This window comes from Polypterus senegalus, chromosome 14, assembly GCF_016835505.1.
Source record: "Polypterus senegalus isolate Bchr_013 chromosome 14, ASM1683550v1, whole genome shotgun sequence".
Taxonomy (NCBI): Eukaryota; Metazoa; Chordata; class Cladistia; order Polypteriformes; family Polypteridae; genus Polypterus; species Polypterus senegalus.
Genome location: NC_053167.1, coordinates 106,134,376 through 106,140,852, shown reverse-complemented (window position 1 = coordinate 106,140,852; position 6,477 = coordinate 106,134,376).

The following is a 6,477-nucleotide window of genomic DNA, read 5'->3' as shown; positions in this document are numbered from 1 at the left end:
TCATAACATACATTGTGAATTGTACGAATTAATAAATTCAGGGAAGTTACTTGAAAAACAATGGATCTTGGAGATTAATGAAAAACTTTATAATGTATATACATAATATACATGCTACATATTATAACGTGTCCCAAAAATCCCACTTAATCTGCCTTTTATGAGTAAGTAGTTGTTACCATCCACTCCTATAGTTGCCTAACTCCATCAGACTAAATGACTTTTCCAGTCTTTTCTACTTGTAGCCATCACTTACATATTTTAGCAAGTCATGAATAGCTGCACTGCACACAAATTAATACCAGTTATATAGCAACTCAGTCATAGTGCTCTTCAACTTGCTACAACTAATCAATAAGTTTTGATTTGTTCGGTAATCATTAAGGCTAGCTCTTACACTGTATGTGAGAGAGCCGACAACCAATGAAACTACAATGCATGCAATGCAGTTGCAACAGAAGAATAAAAGTAGGTGTTTAAGACTACGTATACTAAAGAGAGGATCATCTGTCTGATGTCGTGTCTTTGTTGTACTACAGTATATCAGAATTGAAAAAGACAGTTAAAATTTCTGAATTTAAAAATGTAAAATTTCTTTGTTAGGGTATCACACTAACATTTCCTCATTCTGTTTCTTCCTTTCTTCTTCTACTCAGAACCATTTGCAATATGCAGTAGGAAAAATACTATCAGAGCCTAAGTCAGCAGTTCTGGGTGCAAGGAAGGAACCCAACCATCACAAGGTCCACTCACACACATATCTGGAGTTACCACTTGACAATGATTTTTGGTGCAAACATATAAACAATGGAATTACAATAATGGATATAAAGAAAGAGAGAAATAATAATATATACATAATGAATTCCTATCGCTGTATTAATAGCAGATCGATAGATATATAAACACAGGAGAATAGATAGATAGATAGATAGATAGATAGATAGATAGATAGATAGATAGATAGATAGATAGATAGATAGATAGATAGATAGATAGATAGATTCGATCAATCACAGGCCAACACTGAGCTGTAGAATATGTGAATGATGTCAGTACCTACATCAAAGAAGTACAGTCTCCTAAGAAAAAACAGTCTGCACTGCACTTTCTTATATAGTTTCTCTGTGTTAATAGACCAGCCTAGTCTGTTATTGATGTGAATTCTGAAGTAATTGCAGCCGAGCAACCACTTCCACTCCATGAAAAGTGACCAGATGAAGAGGCTGTTTGGTGCAGCCAGTTCCTGGGTTTCCTGATAAGTGGCAGACAGTTCTCTTTGCACCTCTTTCATACACTGTTACTTTATCTCATCACCCTTGTCAATACATCCCACTAGTGCAGAATCATCAGAGAATTTCTGTAAGTGACATAACCTGGTATTATACTCATACTCCAAGATATGCAAAATGAAGACAAATGGAGACAGGACTGTTCTTTGTAGCTTTGTTGCTCAAATCCATATCAGAGCCTCATAAACTCCAGTCTGCTCAACAGATGGTCCATTATATAGGCTTACACTAAAGGGTTATTCACCTGCAAATCTCTGAGTTTGACCCTTAAGACTCATGACTGAATGATATTGAAGGCATTGGAAATATCAAAAAACACACAAAACATAACCCTCACAGTGCTACCAAGTCTTGTCCAAATGGGAATAAGCCTTGTGGAGGTGATCCTTGTTTAGTGGTCTTTCACAAGAGAAATCTTATAGTTCAGGACTATAGATAAGAGTACATCATCATCATTATGTTCTGAAGATAAACATCATGTTCCTCAGAGCTCAGTCATTGGACCACTGCTGTTTTCACTTTACACGCTGCCCCTGAGATATATAGTTAGAAACCATAATAATCACTTTCACTCATATTCAGATGATCTACATTGATATGTTTCCTCCATAAAATCCCAAAAATAATGTTTTATACACTGTGCCCTTAATTCATTACCATATGTCAGCAACTTAAATCATAATCAGAGCAATAATTACAGAAACACTTTAGTTTAGGTACTGCAAAAATGTACTCTTATGGGACAAGACCTTAGTAAAGGCTTCTTTTGGTCTTCATTACACTTATAAAGTGCCAATAAATAGGTTCTTCATCTGTGCAGTGAAACTTTTGATATGCTGGTAAAGTTACTTATGAATATGAAAGATTCACATATCTTATACTTAAGTATGCAATATCAAGTGAAATATTTCTCACTTAAGCCACCTCCAACCATTCCAAAGTGAAGATATTTTAGTGGGCTAAATTGAACAGATGAATAGCCACTTTACTGATGCTTGGTAACTGTCATTAATAGCAAAATGAGCCTTTTTTAATGTCTAGTTACAGTACGTAAGAGTAAACACATAATGAATGCATTTTTACATAACCAAAACTAAAGTGATACCACTAATTCTGACTAATGTCATAAAAAGTGCCTCAGCTCCATGCTTTAACAGTCTTTAAACTATGACAGACGAAAAATTCAGCTTATTTTATAGAAGGTAATATTCACAAACCAACTCTAGAAAGATGGTTGTAAAAATAAGTTGAAATATAAGTTTACTTAAATGTTTATTTAAAATAAAATGTTGTATGTAATATATGACAACCGTCTTATATAAAAAACATTTTGGAGTAAATTAACCTAAAATGAATTTCATATTTATACTACTAAATTTATACAGTTCTTGTTGCCTTAAAAATGTGCAACATCTATATTACACTTTAATCCAAAAAGAAACAGAATAGCTACATGAGAAGTAAAAGATGAATGAGTAACAAGCAACATAGTTCAAAATAAATCAATGTTGATGCACTAGTCTACAAAAAATTGTTAGTCACATTTTACAATTCATAATGTGTATTGAATAAAAATAAAATCCCAGAAATTGTGTCTATACTGAATAAAGCCCCATGATATGCACATTGAATAAGTAAACTTTATTTTTTTGGTTAACAGAGTCTCAAATACAACCATTAGTCTGAAATATGGACATAATATTATAATGGTATCTTATCAATGTTGTATTTATGGCTGATATTGGAGAAATGAGTATAATTATCACTGCAGTTATTCTATTCCAATCTAATTTTAATTTATCTAATCCAACTCTAAATTAATCTTATTGTCATGTACTCAGGACAGTGAAATTTATGCTTGCATGTCTCCTCAGAACAATTGACAATAAAATAATACCAACACACTCACTGACAAAAAATACACAGCATGAAGTATATATTATGCAAACAATTATATACAATATGTAAAATGTGTATCCATGTGGTAGCTCTGAGGTTAAGGATCTGTACTGGTACCTGGAATGTTGCCTGTTCAATTCCCATTAGTGCCAGATGGATCCAACACCATTTAACCAGAAAATTGCTCTCTGTACAATGGCTGACCCTGCACTCTGACCCTAAGTGGTCATGCAAAAAGACAGTTTCTTTCTCTTTGGGAATTAAGAAAGTATATTAAAAACAAAACATTTTGTGTATACACATACTGTTTGTTCTGCTGCGATATTTGTTCTTTTGATTGATTGTTCAGCAGCCATGTATAGAAACTGTCCCTAAATCTATAGGTGTGATTGTCAATGGCCCTGTACCTTTTGCCAGAAGTTAGGAGTGAGAAAAGCAACTCTCTAGGATTGCTGAGGTCTTTAATTATCTCGTTTGCCTTTCTAAGGCAGCAAGTATTGTATATGTCATGAACAGAAGATGGTTCAGTGTCAGTAATATTCCATGCCACCTTCACCACCCTCTGTAGAGCTTTACAATTTTGAGCCTAACGGGTGCCATATCAGAATGTGATGTAGCCAGTGAGGATGGGCACCAATGTGCACCTATAGAAGTTCATGAGAACTGATGGTGAAATATCAGCTGTCCTCAGACTTCGGAGGAAATGAGACTTTTTGACAAGGCTGAACTGCTTTGATCTCATGTCACTGGATCTGTAATAGTAACTCTAAGAAATTGAAGGCTGCTCACCCTTCTGATGGCATCACCATAGAGGTAGACAGAAATGTGGTAAGATTTCTTTTTCCTAAACTCTTTAACCACAGCTCCTTGGTTTTGCTGACTCTGAGGATCAAATTGTTGTCCTAACCTAACCATTTCAGCAGCTAGACCTCTTCTCTGTAGGCTGTACCATTATTGTTGGTGATCAGGCCTATAATGGAAGTGTCATTTGTAAATGCAATAATGGATTTGTTTTTGGACTTTGTGTGGATTTTTGTAAGCCTGCACCCCTTTCTTCACACTTTGGTGGCAGAAAACACAACACATACATGCTGAGGTTGATGAGGAAGTCCAAAATCTTTTTGCAGAGGATACCTATAATGAGGAGTTTGGTGGTCAGCTTTGATGGTACAACAGCATTAAAGAAGAATGAATCATGTGGTACAGCAAACATTGAACTAGTCAGGAAGGGAAATGCAGATGAGACTGGATTAGGTTTTACTTTGTAATCCATAAGAATCCCTAATCCTGACTCCCTGCAAAAATTTTTGTGTATCCTTACAACTGGTAAATCCCACTTCTAGTTTGCATGCATAGTGGCGTTTAAACACTTTGACTGATTTTCTAAATTTGTATGTTTCTTTTTTGTTTGTTGTAATAGCAATGTTTTGAAATGCACTATACAGTAGCATGCTTTCAGTAAATATGTTATGTCAGCAGCGATCCAGTTACTTAAAAAATGTTCTGATTGTTTCTGTAGACACATAGCCATCTATACATTTTTATGAATCCCTTTATGACATCTCCATACTTATCCAGACTTGATGAAGAATCTCTAAACAAGTCCCAGTTTAAACAATCAAAACAATCAAAGCAAGTAAAAAAAGACATGGACAGAACCTACAAAGTCAATCATCATAAATGGATGAAGACAAGAATGTTTTATTTTTCTCAGCTGCTGGAATGACTTTCAAAAGAAAAGGGATACCCCATGAAGATGTGAAAACAAAATCCGAGCTCAAAGATTTTAAAATAGAAGAGTTTGATGTTCTTCAAACCCTCAATACAATTGAAGACTAATAAAATTCCATGACCCGATTGGATTTTATCAATTGTATTTAAAGAAATGAAAGATTTCATCCGTAAACCCTTATTAGGTATATCTAAGCAGTAACTTGAGAAAGGAGAAATACTGAAATACTGGAAAGTTGCAAATGTGACTCCAGCTTAGACCAAATGGATCCTGGTAATTACAGACCTATGTCTTACTTCTGTGCAATGCAAAATAATGGAAACTATAATAAGAAATAAATTTAAAAAGTACCTATATAAAAATAATATACTAAATAATAGTCAGCATGGGTTTATGATAGCAATATTTTAGATTTTTTGGACAGACTACCACAATAGATATCAAAAGCAATGTATACAACATAATTGACTTAGACCAGGGGTGTCAAATTCCAGGCCTGGAGGGCCGCACTGGCTGCAGGTTTTCATTCTGACCCTTTTCCTAATCAGTGATCAGTTTTCACTGCTAATTAACCCCTTTGTCCCTTCATTGTAATAGCCCTGTTTATAAGGATTCAGTCCTCTGAATTGATTAATTTCTTCATGAAATGGCAGCCAAACAGAAATGAGACATGAAATGACAGATGAGCAGGTAAACTGGGACAAACTCCAACCAATCTATTAATGAGAAGCTGATTCTTGCTGTTAATTAAGCTTGTTACTTCATTCCATGGCTTGTTGCTGCTCTCATTCTGCCACAGCAGACATTTACAAAACTGTTCATTTTCTGTTCATCAAAATGTTTTGGTGACCTGAGAGATCAACCTTACCAAGACCTTCACTTTTCTTTATATTCAGATATTGTGTCGCGGGCACAGGTGAGCTGGTCATGTGGAAGCTCATTTTGTGCCTCATTACTGTTTGGCTGCTAATTAAAAAAAAAAAAAAAAGACAGCTAAGAGGGCCTGAGTCACGTTAATTAAAACTTAAGCAAAAGAAGTTCATTAGAAGCAAAAAACTGGTCCCTAATGAAGAAAATGGTTAGAATGAAAACCTGCAGCGACTGCAGTACTCCAGGCCTGGAGTTTGACACCCGTGACTTAGACTTTCAAAAAGCCTTTGACACAGTCCCACATTGAAGATTAATTCTAAAACTAGAAGCTGTAGGGATCAGAGGTAACAAGCAAACCTGGACATTGACATTGATTCCAGTGTAATTAGTTAACTTGTGAAATTTGCAAATGATACTAAAATTGGAGGAATGGGAGACACTAAAGCAGCAAAAACAATTCAGAAAGACTTGGTCAGACTTCAGAACTGGATAATCACTTGGGAAAGGCTTTTAGAAGTAGAAATTTGCAAAGTTTTACATATTGGAAATATTGAGGAGAATTATCCTAATGGAAGCAACTTCTGAGTGGGATTTGGGGTTTATGTTGACACAACATTTACATCACCTAAGCAATGGGCAGCAGTTATTATAAAACAAATAAACCTTTAGGTTATATCATAAAAA